The sequence below is a fragment of the Bactrocera latifrons genome, unplaced genomic scaffold (genome assembly GCF_001853355.1).
Source record: "Bactrocera latifrons isolate USDA-ARS-PBARC rearing strain unplaced genomic scaffold, ASM185335v1 scaffold_337, whole genome shotgun sequence".
Taxonomy (NCBI): domain Eukaryota; kingdom Metazoa; phylum Arthropoda; class Insecta; order Diptera; family Tephritidae; genus Bactrocera; species Bactrocera latifrons.
Window position 1 is genome coordinate 63,519 of NW_017536976.1, and position 20,776 is coordinate 84,294.

Below are 20,776 nucleotides of genomic sequence, written 5' to 3' on the forward strand. Positions count from 1 at the left end.
AGTATAACGTGGAGTGTGACAATACGATTGGAATTTCTGCAAAAGCCTAGTTATTGTTTCTTGAGCGAACCTTCAAAATGGGAAAACTAACCAATATGACAGCAGTATGCTTGTTAACTATTTACCCGTAGGTGTTCTTTGCGCTAAATTGGCTCCAAAGGACTATTATTATTATTAGAAAAAGACGTCCATTGGTTATGTTTGGTTTGGGGCCAAAGCTTTAGCGGTTGACTATCAGCCGTGACGTAGTCAACACAATTAATTAAACCATTCTCCAATGCTAAAATAGCATTTTCATAACTTTTGTAATGTTGATCTAAAATCATATTTATAACTGACAGTTTTGAATTCGGTGTAATAAATGCTCTGTTCTGATGCTGGATGTGTATTCAGGCGTGAACTAGAAACATTTCCAAAGATAACTTAATTAGTCGACAGCCGCCTGATTATTAATTGATGAGCGAAACGAAATAAATAAAACAAATGAAATGAAAACAATGAAAACATTAACTTCGGTTGCATTGAATCTGCAATACCCTTCACAGGAGCATTTATTTAAGTATAAAATGGTAAATAACAATACCTTGAATATTAATACACACCAAATGTCATGAATATACTTGATCAAATGAAGAAGAAGAACTTGATTTCTATCGTAGCGATAATTTCGATAAATGGGCAGCTTCTTGGTGCGAAAACAACATAATCATGGCATAGAAATAAAATAATACTTTGTTCAAGAAGAGAGAATATTTGCTAGGGCTGGAATGGCGGTTTCTTAATATAGCTTATGTCATAGCTATTTCGAGTGAATTGTGCACGTGGGGAGATAAAAAATGTATTAGAAGTAAATTATTTTTTTTCCGCGCATTTCCATATAGAATTATGGAAAAACCTAATCTACCCAAAATTAGTATTAATTAGGAACATGTGCGAACTAATATTGACATGACTTTGGCTTAATTTAATTGTGTATTGACGTAAAAAGAATCGTACATATTGTAACACTCATACAATTTACATATGTCAACATTTTATGCTTTATCTTTTGCATGTTTGCTTTAGGTGAGTCCATTCCACATCCGCTACTGCTAAGATATGTCGCAATACATCTGATTGTGTGTGACTTGGTAAAAAAATTTATTCGTTTCAAATCATTGATGCTGATGATCTATTTGAGAGTCAATTTGCCGTCAGTAAAAAATTTATTTATTTAATTACCTTAATAAACTGGCTAACAGATTCGTATGGCTGTGTACAATTATTTATCTTAACTCGAAAATTTACGAAAGATACCGTTATTTCAACTTATAGAAGGTGTTTTATTCCTTTGCAGAGTAAGAAAACATCATGTTATAACAATTTTTTACGGAGTATATCACTTGCACCGTATTCATATAGTACACCGTGTCGTATGAGTAACATAAAATGTGTAAATCGCTTGTATGAATGCTCAGGTCGTCTGATGTTTTAGGTACTTTAACTGCCTATAACCTTTTAAAGAATTTTTATCGAAAATAAATGACTTAGACTTTTTTTGTAAAGGGGAAATATTGTAATAGAATCTCACTTTTTCAAAGTTGTAAATTTATTTGCTTGAGGCAAAATATCAAAAGAATAGACTGGAAAATAAGTATGATTTATTCGCATTTTCTTCCACTCATTGGAAATAAAGAGCTTCTTTAAGTTGGCTAATATTTCTTAACGCAAAAACCAAAATTTCAGAAGAAGTTTGCAAAAGTACAAAGAAGTCCGACACCGAAACTGATCGCTCAATTTGTATGTCAGCTATATCCTATAGTACACCGATATAAACAATTTCTTCGCAGATTGAACCATTGCTTTAGAAAATCATTTATGTCAAATTTGAGAATAAATTTTTTTACATAAAATAGTTTTCCATACATGAACTTGTCTGTGATCGTTTAGTTAGTGAGCTACATATATGCTCTAGTAACGTGTTTTTTCAATAAGAGCGTTACAAACGATTTTTTAAATAAAACAAAAATGATTTGCGATAACAATGAAATTTATATTTCCTGTGCTCGATATCTGTTGCATGACGCCCATAGGCACGCTTGCAAAAGTTCTGAAGCTGAACCTGCTGATACTACTGCACTTTTACGTTCGATTCGTACGAAATTCACCAATCGTCCCAGACTTATTGGCATAGAACATAAACTTGACGTAACTCCGCTGGAAATAGTTCGAACGGCGTCAATTCGCTTGACTGAGGCGGCCAATTGATTGAGCCATTTCGTGAGATAACTCATTCATCAAACTTGGTTTTCAATGTATCCATTGTAAAATTCGCTGTGTGACTTGTGGCTCCATCCTGCTGGAACTACATACTGGCCACGAACACATCATCTAATTCGGGCCAAAAACTATTTGTATCATTTTCAAGTTGTTGCTCAACCAAATCCGAGACCTTTCGTCAAACGATGTTACAGAGATGCTCAACGCGCGAGAACGACATGTGGGAGACTGATTTGGGTCTTCCTCAATTGATGCGCTAGCGGGTGCAATATTCTTGACACTATAGGCACTCTTTTATCTCACTGACACGGAAACATTTTCCAGTGTGCTTGTGCCGTTCAGGGTATAAAATATTAAAATCTTTACATATCTCTATATACTTTTAATTACTTTTTTAAATTAATTGTCATGAATGTTTTAAGATATTACAAAAGTGGTTTTTACCTTAAGTTTTCTTTAACCGAACCAGTATTTCCTTCTTTTATAACAAGCGTAGGCCCTGAACACCAGAAAAAACTAAAAGTAGACTACAAACCAACTAATAAATATTCCTTGCTATTTTTTAGTATTCACTTGAAAGAAAAGCATATATAATTCGTTGAACGAATCATTACAACTAAATGATTGAGTGTCTACTCGTAAATGCCTGTCTGCAGAGTTTGCATTTTCCGTATTTGTAAGTTCGCTAGGTGTGTTAGATGATGTTTAATCGTAGGATTGGCAACTTTAAGTCAGTAGTGCTTGTCGTATTCAAAAAATTTAAATCAACGTATTTGTGTTAAATTTTGGCCATACAATCAACAAATATCATTCAGCAAGCACCGTATTCACCTGCTATGGTCCCCTGTGATTTTTACCCTTCTCCACACTGAAATATTCACTCCGGAGAACACGCTTCGACTCAATTGAAGACATCAAAATAAACTCGACGCGAGAGCTGAAGGCCATCCCAGAAAGTGCCTATAAAAAATGTTATAACGATTAGAAGAAGCTTTTTGTTGCTTTAAAGGCGATAAAATAAATTTGAATGATGTTTGAAAAATTTTCGTTTTTATTTATAAATTCCCGATAGTTTCTTAACAGGAGTACAAAAATAATGACTACGGTCTTTTGTTCATCACTCAAGTCCGTATTTGTTTACTGATTTCATGACACTATGTTAAGAGGTTACACTTTAAACAAAAACAAAAACAAAAAAAAGTCAGTAAAAGTTTTGTTAAACATTATGGAAAATATTATTAGCAATTAAATCCAGCACATTTACAAATTTAAATATAGTCCCTATATTAGTAGTTACGTCTGTTTATTCATTTTGGCCACATACGCGGCCGGAAAAGGCGCCATTTGGTTTTGGTTTAAGAGTCAAAAGTCTGGCACTAAAACGTAATTATTCATATAAATAAAGGGTGTCGTAAAATTAACACAAGATTGGATTTAAATACAGGGTGTCATAAAACGCACCGTTAGATTTAAATATGTTGGTGTGCCAAAGCAACGGTATGATTTAAACTTGTCTCTAAAATTATAGTCGTACACATTGCGAGAAATAGGTCTGAATCTACACTGCGCCTACACGAGGCTTTTCAAGTGGAAAGGTTGTTTTATGACACTCTAAATTGTCGCTATACAAACGACAAAGTGTTAGGCTTTTGTTCGGCTGATTCACACAACTGGCGTTCACTTGATTTAGGTCGTTTATTCGTCCTCACATACATCCTAGCGCTTACTTACAAGCGATGTTATCACATGTCTGTACGCAAGTTCAAAGTCGGTATGTAATGCATAAATTTCAAATGAATATCCCTATGATATCAATCCAAGTATGCCTGTGAATACTAAAAATCACTAGAATGGTGACAATACAATTCAGTGAATTATGTAAAATCAAAAATTGTGTTGCTGGGGAACACTTCAAGGGGATTCGTCTTTGAAAGAGAACATATTAGCTCAATTAGTCACACCAAACGACTTTGCTTTTGAAAAAAACTGCCAAAATGCCAAATGAACAGAGAAGTATGAGAACGTCTTGCTTAGTTGTTCTGCTAATTTTTTAATGAATACATTATACTTAAAATTGAATATTAATAGATAATAATATTAATTTTATGTAATAAAATATGTCTCGTGTTCCGATGTGGCTCAACTCATTATTTGCAGAAATACTTTACCCACACGATGGTATGAGAGAGTTGTATGAGAACCGGAGTGAAAGTTGGAATAGACGTGACACCGCCCACTTTTTAGTGGAATCCCATATCTCGGAACCTGTCTAACCCATTTGGACAAAATTTAGTACGTGGCATTCCTCTACAATCCAAATTTATTTTCTTGCCTTCAAAGCAACACATTCTTTTGTTACATTGTGAAAATGGACGAAATCAGACAACAACCACGCCTACTTCCCAGTTCAGTTTCCAGTACACAAATCAAGAAGCAATGGGTATAACGGAATAAAGCTTTACATGAATAATCTGCTTAGTGTGTGCCACCTTATAACCAAAAATTGTTTAATTGCAATAAAAAGTGTTAAAGCCCCTAGGTACCGAATATTTTGGCCCCATTATCTATAGTTGACTTTTGATCGAATATGTTGTTAAATCTGTGTTAATTGCAATTAAGGGATAATCCTTTAATGGTATGACTGTATGTCAAAAATGGGTTGAATCGAATCAATGCTTCCCCTAGCCGCCATATGCTTTATATAGAGATTTCAAATTTCGGTGTGACTTTGTACCGCATACATGTATCGGTCAATATCTGAGTTAACCCAATGAAAATAAGAGAGCGAATTTTATACATAACAATGTATCTTTGTCCCTAAAACATATACATTTGAGCGAAAACCTGACTTAACCCCATATAACTAATATCAGAATTTTCGAAATTCCCGCTGACTTTACTCTGCTCGTATATTATTGCTTTTACGCCTTAAAGTATTTCCTTGGCTTTCACTCTTGCAAGTTTCAAGAGCATAAAATGTTCGGTTGCACTCGAACTTGGCCCTTCCTAACCTAATTATATATTCAATTTAACAATTGCAAATAAATAAATTTTGAATTTATAATATTTATTATTGCAGGTCGTGCTTACACAAGCACTAACAGGCCATTCCAATTCATCACCATACTTGTGGTACTCAATTAGTTGCCGCTAAAACAATTTGATACAATATTGTGCGCGATTACAACAAAAGTGACGAAAGCAAAACTGAAGAAATACATAAATACACATGTGATATATATACAAGTATTTCGCGATTTTTTGGCGGAGAGCTGTGACTGCTTGATGCTGGAAATGAATCAAATTTGAAAATAGCAAAGCTTTTGCAATTATAAATGAAGAACATATTAATTAGTGACATTGTGTAAAATGTTGTAAATGCCCACAAATATATTTTAATAATTAAGTTAGTTATGTTGGAGGGCTGTAAATACCTTTTTGTGCTTTTTTATGGTAAAATACTTTGACATTAATAATAAGAACATACGAAAGTTTGTTGATGGAATTAATGAATACAAATATTTTGACATAAATAATGAAATACGCTGATAAAATTATCAAAAACACTAATAAACTGTTGGATTTAAAGTACTAAAGAGTTAAATAAAAAAATATATATACATAGTACATACTAAAGCCTTTCCACATTTATTACACATTTCTTTTTATTGAAAAATTTCTATTAATCATTTCAAATGCTCCAAAGAAATAGATTTATAAGCATAAAAATTACGTAAAAATTTTTTTAATGTATATAAACTAGCGATCACTACCTTTGCCATTCCACTTGGGTTAAGGGACCGCATGTAGACGAAAAGAATAATATATAGACGATGTGGACATCGAACTTTGAACATTCAGACAAATGGGCGAGTGTGTCGCGCTGTTCTTTATTGCAACACATTGGCTGCCTTCTCCTGACCCAATGATGCTTACTATATATTGCAGAACACCAGAACGGTTCGCCGCTCACAACGCGACATTTATGTAATACTTGCATTTTTAAATTCTTGATATCTATCGAAAGTTATATCTGAAACGAATAATTCAAAAAGTTGTAGAATAGCATTAAATCTGCCTTTTTTATGAATTGAATAGTTTTGATTGGAATGGATCTAAAGTACAAATAATGAGCTAGATTTAGGTGGAACGCATGAAGACTTAGTGTTTTCATACATCTGAACCTTCTTCACCTGCATTTCACTACATCCAGCCAACTATACCGATACTACGTAATTTACAGCCGACCGGTTGACTGCTTTGTAGGTAGGTAGGTAGGTAGAGTGGTTGTCTAACACTGCACATAGCACAGTACGAAAAATTTTACTTGAACTTATATTATATATTCCATTGTTCGATCTAAATATTGTACAATTGTTGGCTCTGGAAGGATCGTAGATTGCTAGATTACGCTAAGCAAGCAAAATACTTCCAAACCACTATTTAACCTTCAAATCCTTAATATAGAGTGGCGCACGATTGGTGCTACAAAAATATACCGTAATAAATTTTTATTTTTATTTGTAAGGTTATTCTATAAATTTTCAAAACTCCGATATACATATGTATTGGTCAATCTTAGAGATTTTTTAATGAACTTCATAGAATATGTTTTTCTGGTACAGTATAATCACGATAATCCGTACAATGAAAATTCCAAAATATCAAAATGTCCGCATATCGAAATGTAAAAAAAAAGAACTACTAAATAAATATATATATTTTTTAATTCCGTCTCAAAAAATTAATTTATACATTTTATGAACATTTTCCATTTTTTTTTCAAATAATTTATAATATTTTAATAATGTGCCTCATTTTTCTTTTCTATGCAACATCTCTTAGGTTCACCAATTTCAAAATATCTCTAGTGGAAAAATTTTGCTGTTCCGCATTATAATACAAGTTTATTTATATGTAGCTTGAGAATGCTAGGTTTTCAGATCTTGGGGTTTCTGTTCACTTTTATGTTCGCTGTTGGTTGGCTCCTTCAGTCTGATCATCGGTGTCCTAATTCAGGCAGTCATTAATTCCATCATCAAAATACACATCTGGGGATGTTAGGTCCAATAGATAAGTTATTTCCGTTGAGTTATTGGGATGTAACATAACAAGTGGTATATCGTTATCTGAGTCCCTTTCTCCTCATATAGAATTTTGTTGAAGTATTTAGTTAAATGGAGGCTAAGTGAAATATTCACCCGATACAAACCATTTTTTATATACAGAGTTACTTTTGTCAGAAAAGGATGACTCTGAATTTTAATTATACATCTCACATATCGATATATAAAAGTAAGTAGTACCAGACAGTCAACCAATTCTGACCCCGGCCCCCTTAAAGCTTTCTCATGCTAATCTCGGTTGTAAAATGGAGTGTCCCTGGCGTACTTATATATTTATTTATATAGTATACACTTATCACCGCGGCAATGTCAGTGCTTAGAGGCAACTCCAGCATTTCATAACACCACAACTGTTGATTTCTGATCACCGTTTACTAAGCTCGTGAAGCTCATAAATTCAGCGCTCATATTAAACAGAGGAACATAGGCTCGTTCGCATCCAGATGGACTTCGGGTAAAGGTGCTCTCCTTACAAGCTCATCGGCTTTGTAGGTTCCACAAGTATAAAATGGAAGCAGCTTGACGCGAGAGCTAGAGAGGCCAGGCAGGCCTTGACTGGTTTGACACTCACTGCCAGCGAGATCCAGATATGTATAGCAGCTCTGCTATCAGAATGGATCCTAAAAGAAGTCGCACTTCGGAGAAGTACATACATCCGCTGCTGAACTGGTCGATTTTTTGAAAAATTAATTCATTGCTTTGTTTAGATAATAAATAAAATAAAATGAATAAAAGTCAACATTTAAATAATTTATTTTTTATTGTAAAATTCAATGTGTTGTTGCTGAATTTAATTTGTCAGCAAAATAAGCACGTCAGATTTTACATAAATATAATCTGTGCTGTTGTATACTTATGTATAGATGTAAGTATATAGTGGTGAAAGCCATTAAGAAGATTTTGAATTTATTTTTATTGCCCATCATTTTTGTACAAGAGCAATTTATGGAAATTTATTAAATAGATTTTTCAACTAACCGACACATCAGAGGTGAATGATGGCTGCATTTGGGCGACAAGTTTGACCATAAATTGCGGTTTCAGCCAAATGTTTGTTGAAAGTTGTAAAATTGGAAAAGTGAGCGATAAGAAACTGAATTGCACCAATTTAAAATAATGAAAATAAATATTGATACATTAAGATCTTGAGATCTTGCTGGACTACCGGATGGATGTTTGGATATTATTTGAAAGTCCATTCTGAATATTCATGACTATTTAATGAAAATAATCAAAAATTTCAAATGTGTATCATATGAAAGATTTCTCATTAAATGCAGATGTCTTTGACCCTAACCTGCCTTTGAAGGTAGTTGAACCTCTAACCTTAGATTGGAGGGTTCTTGCTGATCGCGCCTTATCTGAGCATATGTACAGATGTGTCAGCAATTTGGGGAGGAAACATATAAACCGAGGTTGGGACTTTTATTCCAGAAAGCTCTGGTCTTCTTTGTTAATTTTTACCGCAGTTAATGAATATGTCGAAGACTTCAGCTCTGCATTCAAAACGAAAGCGTCTATCCAGTGAAATCACTAAAGGTCACAAGGAAATATTTCTGGTGGATAAGAGGGTAAGAGGTATATGAAGTGGGATTTACAATAAAAAAGGTTTGCGAAATACTAACACGTTCATAAATATTCAAGCGACTACTTCTAAAGAACCTTATCTTTATGCTAAGTTTGGAATTGCAAACTGGGCAACACTCCTTCTTTGCGGTATGGTTTTCTCTTCAACAACCTGCTAGACAAACTTAAGGTACGAAACTCCCGGTTGATGGCTTAGCAGACATGTAATACTCGTAGAAAAATTTTCTATTTCGCATTTGTGAGATAACTGACGGGTAACTCAATGGTGTAACAAACTAGGAGACTGTAAGTGGTTTTGACATAAATTCGAGTAAAAGTTTACTGGTCTTACTAGTGTAGAAATAAAATGTCGAACTTATATAATATATCAATGAATCAAGAAGACAGGGGCAGAGAGTTTCGTTACGAATGGGTGTATGTTTGGAAGAGACGTTGGTATCCATACAAATTTCAATATTTTTGACTATTGCAGCGAATTTCAAGTCGACACTTACATTTGGTCTGGAGTACCTAACCTCATTTTATGAGTGTGACAAGAGGGTATTTTGGTTACACTGCAGCTTAGCATATTTTACTTGTTTCATTTCGTATGGTTAATAATAATGCTAATGGAGAAGATATTACCCTACGATATAAAGAGATTGTGTGGTGTCGGCTGCATGCAACACCTGCTAGCTTTAATCAAAACACTCCAACACATTGAGGCACTACAACTAAGCAGATTGTAACTACGTAAACTGCGAGCGAAATTATTATGCTTATTGGCGTTCTAAGACATTTCTTTCTCCATTCCTCTGCTGATTGTGGTTGTGGGTGCGTGTACGAGTATGTGATTGAGACGAGGTCTGTAGCTGAAGTAAAAACGTTTTGTGAGTAGCCCGCAGCCTTCTCTTTCTAATCCACATCAAATTGTCTCAAACATGGCAACACAGCGGGTGTCCTCCGGAAATGACTTGCCTTTCCAATATTGGCACACAAGCTGTTGTAATAAATTGGGCAATTTGGTGTAATTAATGCCCTACAGAGTGTTCACGTATTATTCTCGTGTAAATTTGTACGTTTATTATAATATGTTGAGTATTGAAGCTTGTTTGCATGTGTTTGACAGTATTCATTTCCGCCGCATTCAATTGGATATTAGGCCAGCGGTCACTAGCGCTGGACCCATCGACCGGACCTTCACTCGTGGATAGACAGGCGACATGGAAACCTAGATTTCCAGCTGACCAAATACTTAGTGGATATGTATGCTTTAGAAGCCTCTTTTACTGATTTCACAATGACATTCGTTCGAGCTGTCCGACAGCTAAAAACCACACTCGACGGTAGTTTTACGGTCGATAATTGAACGACACTCATATGTGAGTCGACTGAGAAATGGGACGCTGTTAGCGAAGCATCCGCATTCATAATGACAAACCTGTGTCTTTTTCAACAGTTTACGTGTCCGTCAGTCCGCACAATAGTGATGTAATATTTAATAGTTGAATAGTCCTGAGTTGGGAGTAGGTTCGAGTTAGCGGATTAAAGTTCCGTACTCCGGCTTTCAATACTTGGTAGGCGACTGTTTCTGAACAGTTGTTTGTTTAAGGAGATTAAGACCAGGCTCAGATTTTATGAACGTTAAACTGGCACATTCATTTATAAAAGTTAAGCTTGATATAACAATCTGCACTATAATAGGCTTATCTTCTTAAATACACTTACATATGTACACAAATAGATTTGCATGAAAGCAGTCAACGCTGTGTTTTCGTAAGTGCACGAAATTTATGGACTCACGTGTGTAGGTGTACTGCTGAGATATTTGTGTATGTCCGGCTAGGCTTCTTGTTAACTTTTTGATTACGCATACCCTGATCCTTAGGCCGGTATGTATAAAGCTTAAAAATATGTTCATAAATAAGTAAACCGTTAAAGCTCAGAAAGCCACAACTATTCAAAGAGAGTAAAAAACTTGTTTGCTTCAGTAAAGCTCTGCATGAGAGCAATTATGTCTTTCATGATCACACATTGTTGAATTTTCTACTCTTCATACATGTGACTAGAGAGTATGGTTGTTTTGTTCACCGTATCCCTTTGTGATCAAAAATTTCCCAATTCCAATAAAACCTATTCAAGTCCTTAGGTAACGAATATTTTGACCCCAGTACCTATAGTTGGCCCTCTACCAAAAGTATCGGTCAATGTGTGAGATATATTATATAATTGAATTTAAGGGATACTCCTTTTCTTATAATGGTATGTCTTTATATCAAAGATAGGTTGCATCGAGTCAATACTTCTTGTAACCCCCACATACCTAATTTAAAGTATTTCGAACTTCTGGGTGACATTATACCGCATATTTCGGTCAATAACAGGAGAATCCGTGATTGTTAAATTATCATTGAAATTCATGGAAATGAAATTGAACATCTCCGAACCATCGATTTATCGCATTTTGACTAAACATTTGGGCTTACGAAAGATGTGTGCATGGTTTGTTCCACAAAAATTGACTGACAACCAAAAATTGCTCAGAATCCACCATCCCAAGGACGATTATTTGACCAAAAATCACATTTTAACCGTTAACCACTCCCCGTATTCAACTGATATAGCATTATTTTTATCTTCTTATGACTCAAGCAAAATTTATTTTTTATTTTAAATATTAAGGAGGAAAACTTTCTCTGATTTTAAATCGAAAAAAGTAGTTAAAGTTCCCAAATGACTGTTTTTTATTCCCGTACGTAAAAAATAAAGATCAACGTTTTCCAACACCTGAAGCAACGTTTGATGCCTTCAGAATGCATGTTGTGCAGATATCTCAATCAGCGTGGAAAAATGCTTCAACAATGAATTGAAACGCGTGTAAGACGATGTGGTAACCCCAAAGTAATGCGGCAACCCCAAATGCAACTTTGCAAAATTAAGCTGTCAGATTGACGAACCACCATCTTCCCTTTTATGGCGCATCATCACGGCTGCAAGCACGTCTCAATATTTTCAGTCTCCAAACCTTTGTATCAGTTTTATATCAGTTTTATATTCAAATAAATCAAACATTATTGTGGACATCCAACAAGTGTATAGATTTGGGTATGGAAAACATAAACTCCCATTCAAAATGTTATCAATTTGCATTAGTCTCCATGCCAGCTCAGAACTTTTCTATTTTCATCATATTTAAAATTTTAATGATTTGTTTAGTTTAGAAATTATTTTGTTTGTCTGTCAAAACCACAAAACCACTTAGTTGCCAAAATCGAAATTGTAGGACACCATTAAAACTCTCATTATGAATTTCGCTTGTTTGTAAATGTATCAAACATAACCAACCATGAAATGTGTGACTTTTATCCAATACTTATTGAATTTCAAAGCATATTTTGTCAGCATGGCGCAATTAAATATCCGTTCCATACCGATGCGGACCTCAGACTTCTCAAAATACTCCATCTGACCATCAGAGTATGATTCAATTAAGTTTTGGAGGCTGCTCGGCAGAGAAATACATTAGCTTGTGTTGTCATGAACGAAAGTAGGAAAGGTAGAAGGAATTTAAATGAATTTAATTATGAATTACGCGATTGAAAAGAATCCATTTGCTCTCATGATCCCATTTGCTTTTATGGTTTTATTGCGAATTGAACCCAGCTAATGAAATATTTACGACAACTTTGACAACATGTATTTTAGATATTCAACCCTTATATATATATGTAAATTAGGGTGTGTTTTTTTTTAACTATTAATTTTTTCCAGTGCCGTCACGAACTTTCCTTGGAAATAACCTAAAAAAAAATCACCAAAAATTTTAGCTCTTAATATTAATATTAAGAACTGGACCAAGGCCTGTAAAAATTTTCTATAGAAAATACACTACAATCGTGATTTTTTATCTTTCAATTTCTACAGATCAGATGTATTTTATGGCATAATGTGCATTCTACAAAAATGCAACAAAATCGTAACTCACACAGGCGAGGTAGTACGGGGCTCTGAGTTTTCCATGTAATTCGCATTTTTTTGTATACATCTCGTAAATGGCAAGAGTGATAGAAAAAATGTTCATCACAAGATTGTAGAAAATTTTATTTGCTACAAAAAAGTTCCGAGGTCAAAATCGCTATCCTTAATACTTCTCGAGATATTCGCATTTTTAAGTATGGCTGTATGGAATTTTCATAGATTTTTTATTACATGCCATCTATAAAAATTCTATAAAGCCTTACTTTAAAAGCCGAATATTTCAAGAAGTATTCGAATCTATCTACGTTATATAATAGGCCAATCACAGCCTCCAAGCTAAATTAGATTATTCTGCAAATCTGTTAATTTTAACTGCGAGGAGAGCAGTCAGTTAAGTCAGTTTTTAATAAATTAGGTCTGATTGCGTTAAAACCAACACAATGACATCTGTCTTAAAGTTTTAAAGTTGTCTTTACTGAGTCGATCTTTAACATACATGGTAATATGAGCATTTATTATTTATTTCAAAAAAGATGCAAGTGCAGTTAGGTACTGATATCATTATTAGTTACTTGAAAAAACTTCTTGTGACTAATATGCTAGAGTTATTATTACCATATTAGGATAGTTATTGGTCAGCTTTACTATCAGCGGCACGTAGTCAACGCAATTAATTAAGGCCAATGCTTCATAGCAATGCTAAAATAAGTTTTTTAAATTTTTAAATGATGATTGCAAATCATTTTTGTAGCTGCTTTGATGCTTGATGTGTACTTAGGCGTAAACTAGATAGTATGATAACTTGATTAGCCGCAGTCGTCTGATTACTAATTGATGAGCGAAACGAAATAAATAAAACAAATGAAATGAAAACATTGAAAACATTAACTTCGGTTGCACAGAAACTATAATACCCCTTAAGGGAGCACTTTTACAGCATAGAAGGATAGAAAGTGAGCAATATGTTTGGAAATTATAGCAATACTTTGGATGTTAATTTATGCCAAATTTCATGAGGTTACCTCTTCAAATTACAAAGTTTTCCATAAAACACTTGATTCCGATCATTCACTTGGCATGGCAGCTATATGCCTTAGTTGTCCGATAATCCTGATTCTGACAAATGAGCAACTTTTTGGTGAGAAAATATGATTTGTAGGGCCTAAAAATAAAATGAATACTGAAATTGTTTAGGAGGAGGAGAAAAAATTTGGTAGGCCTGGAATTTCGGTTCCTTAATCCAGCTGATGTCATATCTATTTCGAGTGAATTGTCCACATGCGGAGATAAAAACATATATTAGGCAGCTAGTAGTTCAAAGATTAAATTTTTTCCCCAAATTTCCAAATTGAAAAGGAAGAACAAAATATACCCAAAAATAATACTAATTAGGATTCAAAAAAGCAAAAAACTGGCTATGAATTTGTTATGGCTAATTGACGTCTATGACATTATTTCTCATCGTCATGATTTTGTTGTTTGCATGTTTGCTTTGGTTGCGTTTTGTACTATATACATATAGAACACCATGTCGTATGAGCAACGTAAATGTGTAAATTGCTTGTATGAATACTCATACATAAAATATTAGGCACTTTAACTGGATATAAATTTTATAGGAATTTACATTGAAAAAAATTATTCAGAACTTTTTTGTAGAGGGGAAATTTTGTATTAGAATCACACTTCTTCAAAGTTTTACATTTACTTGCTTATTGCAAAATATCAAAAGAATAAATAAGATAGTTATCGTGTACTCGTTTTGAAAATTACACATTTCAGCGAGGTAGGACATTTTGAATAAATCGTTTCCTGCTTGGTAACTTTGAGCATACAGGAACACTGACACATACAAATTTAGAAATTGGTATCAACACACTTTCGGTGAAGCCGGGTCTGTTCATTCCTTTCGGCTACATATTTTGCCGGAAAAGGCATAATTTGGTCATGGTTCGAAAGTCTGACACTAAAACATAGTTGTTCATACATGTAAAGGTTGTGCTAAAATCAACACATGGCTTTACATTAAAACTAAATATATTAGTGTCCCAAAATTATCGAAAAATTGAAAATTATCGCCAAGATTATGGCTATAACGTCATGCTTCTGTTGTTCTTTCAATTTAGAAGCAATTTCTTTGAATTTGTGCAACCACTGGATTAATTTCGTACACATATACTAGTATAAATAGGCCCGAATCGACGCTAAGCCTACCTAAGCCTACACGAAGCATTCCGAGTGGAGTTTTATGACACTTTAAACTGTCGCTATACAAACGACAAAGCTTTTTTGGCTTTTGTTCGGCTGATTCACACAACTGGTGCCCACTCGATTTAAGCGTTATTTATACTAACGCTTCGATGCGTATTAGAGTTCCTTCACATACTCAGGCGCGTCCTCACATACACCCTAGCGCTTACTTACAAGCGATGTTATGACATGTATGTTAGCAAGTTCAAAGTCGGAATTTGATTCATAAATTTCAAACGAATATCCCTATGACAGCAGCTCAAGTATACATGTGTACAGCGGTCAAAAAAAAAAAAAAAAAAAAAAAAAAAAAAAAAANATCCGCACGAGCGTAATTTGCCTGTCATAATACGGAAATACCAGCATACAAAGAACGACTATTTTTATTTATTTTTATTTTGTAGAAAGCACCTCTTGTTTGTTCTCTGCTGTTTTATTTGAGGAAATTACTTTGGTAAGCCGCTTCTGCTATAAACTACTTTAATAATTACTGAGCATAAGGCATAAATAACCACTAAAACTGCCTGGATACCGATCCTTTGGTTGACGTTTTACACCTTGGCTTTCACTCTTGCAAGTTGCAAGAGTCTAAAATGTTCGGTTGCACCCGAACTTAGCCCTTACTTACTACTTTTTATATTCAATTTAACAATTGCAAATAAATAAATTTGGAATTTATAATATTTATTATTGCAGATCGTGCTTAGCACTAACATGCCATTCCAATTCATCAGCATACTTATGATATTCAATTAGTTGCCGCTAAAGCAATTTGATGCAATATTGTGCACGATAACAACAAAAGTAACGAACGCAAAACTGAAGAAATACCTACATAAACTTTTATTTTATTTTTATTTATTTTTTTTTTTGGAGGAAGATGCAGGTAGTTTATCAGAAATACGGGATTTCATGATTTTTTGGCGGAGAGCTGTGATTGTGTGAAGTGTACCAACTCGTAGATGTGCGATGCAGTTAAGAGTGCTGGGTACTAGAAATGAATAAAATTTTAGAAAAGCAAAACTTTTGCAATCATAAATGTAGAACATATTAATCAGTGACATTGTGAAAAATGTTGTAAATGTTCACGAATAAACTTTGTTAATTAAGTTAACTTTACTGGTGGGGTGTCAATACCACTTTGTGCCTATTTATGTTAAAATATTTTGGCATAAGTAATAAGAATGCATCAAAGTTCGTTAATGGAATTAATGAAGAAAAATATTTTGACGTGATTAAAAATAGAAAGTAATAAAGAGAACGTTACTCAAAAAAATTAGTTTTAATTTACGGTTTCGAAAGAATTATGTAAATTAAAACATAGAAAATCTTGTGCTTTTAAACTTTTTAAAAACCTGGTTTAGTTGCTGMCTATTCAAAATATTCTAAATTTCGTCGACAATATGCTGAACTTAACAACGCTACTGAACTGTTTGATTTAAAGTAGTAAAAAGCTAACTTAAAACTAAATTAAATAACGTGACCCAATGATGTCTACATCGCATGTTATACTGCAGCCCATGTTTACATCTTTAAATTCGTGATAGCTTTCGAAAGTAATATTTGAAAAGTAAGCTATTAAAACCATCTTGAATAAGAGCTAAATAGTTTTGATAGAATTAACACTAAAAGGTAGAAATATTGAGCTAGTGTTTGATGAAAGACATTAGGAGACAGCGTTTTGATCCATCTGAACCATACCGATACTCCGTAATTTATAGCCGGCCGGTAGATTGCTTTGTAGATAGATAGAGTGGTTGTACAGCAATGCATCTAGGCCTTTAGGAGTCCCATTGTGATACCACTGAAACTAAAGCCTCCTCTGTATATTGTCTTCTCTTTGAACCACCTTGTGCTTTTGTTGAAGTTCATCTGTACGAATAGTCTTACCTGAACAATTAAGCAATTTATTATTGAAATTCATTCCGATCCACCCAATATAGTAATCCTGAGAGTGATGGAATGATGTTCAGAAATGTAGCGGTCCAAGCTTGCTGTGTAGTTCTTGCACGGCTATTGAAGTGAAATAAGATTAATGGATGATTTTGATTAGATCAGAAGTCACAATACGTTCATAGTTGAGCTTCGTGGAAGGTCTTTTGTACGCCACTCGACTGGAGTGATAACGCTTTGGTCGAACTAGGTACTATTAGCGTCATATTTTTTGTACTGATCAATATATTTGAACTTTTTTTCATGAAATTAAACGACTACATTATCCATACACTAAACAAACAAAATACTTTCCAGATCATAATGCATCCCACAAATCCTTAATACAGGGTGGCGCACGAATCGTGCTACAAAAATTAGCCGTAATAATTTCTTATTTTTTATTTGTCAGATTATAATTTAAGTTTTTTAAATCCAATGCGGGAATACCGAAGAGAAGATTAGATAGTGCTGCGGTACTATGCTTTGCAGTCCAGCTAGATGGACTATTATGAGGTTGTTAAACATACTTGCCGAAGCTGGAAGCATTTTAAGAAGGTCATGCCATCGATATCCATATGTTCGTGCTCAAGAAAGAATCGAAGCTGTTACATCGTGAATTCAGACAAATCCAAGAATTTCGAATCGGAAGTTATCAGCGCAACTTGGAGTTATCAGACGTTCATTACAATGGATAACTCATCATAACTTAAATCTTTTTCCATACACAGTTCAAATAGCAAGCGGATTAAACGCTCTAGATTCACCTATTCGCCTAGAATTTTGGCAGAAAATTATTGAAATGTCCGAAGTAGACTATAACTCTATAAATTCCGTAATTACATCTGATGAGGCCATGAACGACGTCCAAAATGGCCATCAACATCTATTGTTGATCAACAGATCAGTAAAATAACTGAATTGGTGCATGAGAATCGCCGATTTGAAGACTGTCGAAAATATTATTGGCATCGTAGAAATATCGGTAGGATTAGGAAAACCATATTGATTGGTTTCAAAGTGTGTAAGTTTTTATTGAAAAGCAGTGTCGCGTTAGCGCCTGGGAACAATGCTTTCCGTCTACTAGTATGTTATGAAATGCATTCAATGTACAAATATTGTGGAAAAGCAGAGCCAAAGCTGAAAAACTCTCGTCAAAGCAGGTCAAAAATAAAGAATATGTTGACAGTTTCTTCGATTATCGAGGTGTGATGCACTCCGAATTCCTTCCGACCAACCAAGCTGTCAACAAGCAATACTATTTGAGTGTTAAGTGTCGTTCTTGCGAAGCTACTCGTAAAAAGATGCTGGAATTATGGACCGACAATTCTTGGTTTGCACCACGATAATGCACTGTCGCATACTGCATTTATTCTTCGTTTTTCACCAAATTTTCAGCCAAAATCGTGTCGCAATCACCGTATTCGCCTGATTTAGCTTCATGTGACTTTTTTCTTTTCAGCAAAATCAAACTCAAAAGAATTAAAGTTTATGACATATTATATATATGAGTGTGAAAGGCGACACATATAGGAGGTATTGCAAAACTTGAATTAATTTGAGAAGGCTTTTCCTCTTAGCTGGGCCGCACTGCAGCTAACAAATAACCTTAATATGCAGGAGAAATCCTCTCTAATATGAGTGTAAATACTCATTTGACACATCCGAAGATCATCTCACAGAAACATCTCAAAGTTTTTAACAGTATATAGCTATTAATGTTTCAGCACAGATTCCTTAACAGTGCGCCTACCACCCTAGCGATTTATAATTGTTTCTAACACACGAAGGTTCGACCTTGGGTTCTTTGCTGTCGTCGCTTTCTGCCTATTGTGAAGTTTACCGCTCACTGGAGCTCTTAAACCCTCCGTTATCGTAGCAGGGGTCTCTTACTGATTCTGTCTACACCTCAGTCCTAGCTACAAATCTGGCTTGTACCGACTAATTTACTATCCCTGGCTGGGGTATCCGCTTTGTCATCATTCTACGGGCAGATTGTCGCCTTTAATAGTAGGAAATTTATCTCAATATATCAAAACTTATGCAAGCTTAAAAAAATGAGATAAAACAGATTTTCAAATGTTAGTATTGCATGCTGTGAGTAAGATGAAAATGCGTACATTAGTAGTGGGGGTGTTCACAACTATTGTTCTATTATCACTTTCCACATACATACATATGCATATATATAGAAAAATACTTTAAGTATCATCTATCACACAGACCTACTAATGAATAATATACTTTACATGTCTTAGATTTGTCGTAATTAGAGCTGATAGCTTTCCATTTACTAGAGGAGTGACACATGAGTGCTGCCAAATTTTTCATCGAAAAACTACTGCCAAGTGAAGTTTTTAACTTTTTCCTTAGCGAGCTCTGAGTCTTCTTGCATTCTGTACCCGTCGGACAGTGCGGACTACGGTCGTGAAGGAATCGTAACATATCGCTTTTAAAGCATCCATGTACAATCAATATTAAGGTTACATGGATGCCTTGGTCTAGGTTTGCCACCGTTGCTGCCAAATTGTGATGCACACAGCCTCTGTTGGCCATCATTCTTGATAGATCAATACACTCTTTGTTTGCTTTATCCGAAGTATACGCCAGGTGTTGCTTAATTTTTTATTTGGAGTCCAATATTACTCGAATGCGGTACTCATTGTTATCAATGCGCAAATGATTAAAAATCTTCCGCAAAACCTTTCTCTCCACCACATAGCAAGACGGGAATAATGAGAGATATGTAAAGCTTTGTCTTTGTTCCTTATATCTATTCCCCTTGACATGGTTCTAATTTTCCTAATGGCATTTATGTGAATGTGTTCCATTCACTTCCGTTTGTGTATATATACAATACTTACATATGTAGTACACCAATATGGTATAAAATTTAAAATTAAATTTAAATATTTATATATATGAATAATAATTATTAGATATAGGTATTGGTGTTGGAGGATATATTGAGCAGATTTTAGTTAGGGTTTGTATATCACAATACATGATTGACAGAAATAGCTAGTCACTGGATTTCATTCATATACCTCACAGGATGTCCAATATGTAATGTCAATCGGTTGACTGAAATTCCTTACGTTACGTATATGAGAGCTAGGAGAAGTATTCCTTCGATTTATATATTTTTCCAATATTGACCTGATTTGATTCGTTATCTTGATGAAACTTGAGACACATGTTCCTTGGCGTAAGGGGCATAATCGAATAACTGCCACACCCACGAATTCGAAAAAAGTATAAAACGTCATAACTAAGCACTCAATTAAGGTATGGAACTCTATTTTGGCACAGGACATCGCAATAGCAAAGGATACCTGTGAGCTTAAATATTTTAAAAAGTGGGCGTGGCCCGCCATCTAATGACTGAATATTTTTCAAATCCAAAAAAACCTTTTCGAGCCCCTGGGTACCGAATATTATGATCCCAGTACCTAGTCAAAAGTCAACTTTCACCGAAAATATCGCTGAATGTTTGATATAATTGAAATTCAGAGATAACGCTTTCCTGATAGTAATATGTTGTTTGTGCTACAAATGGGTTGAATAGGGTCAATACTTTCCACAGTCCCCATAAACCTAATATAAATGTTTTCGAACATTCGGTTGAATTTATACCGCATATATCGGCCATTGTGTGAGTTATT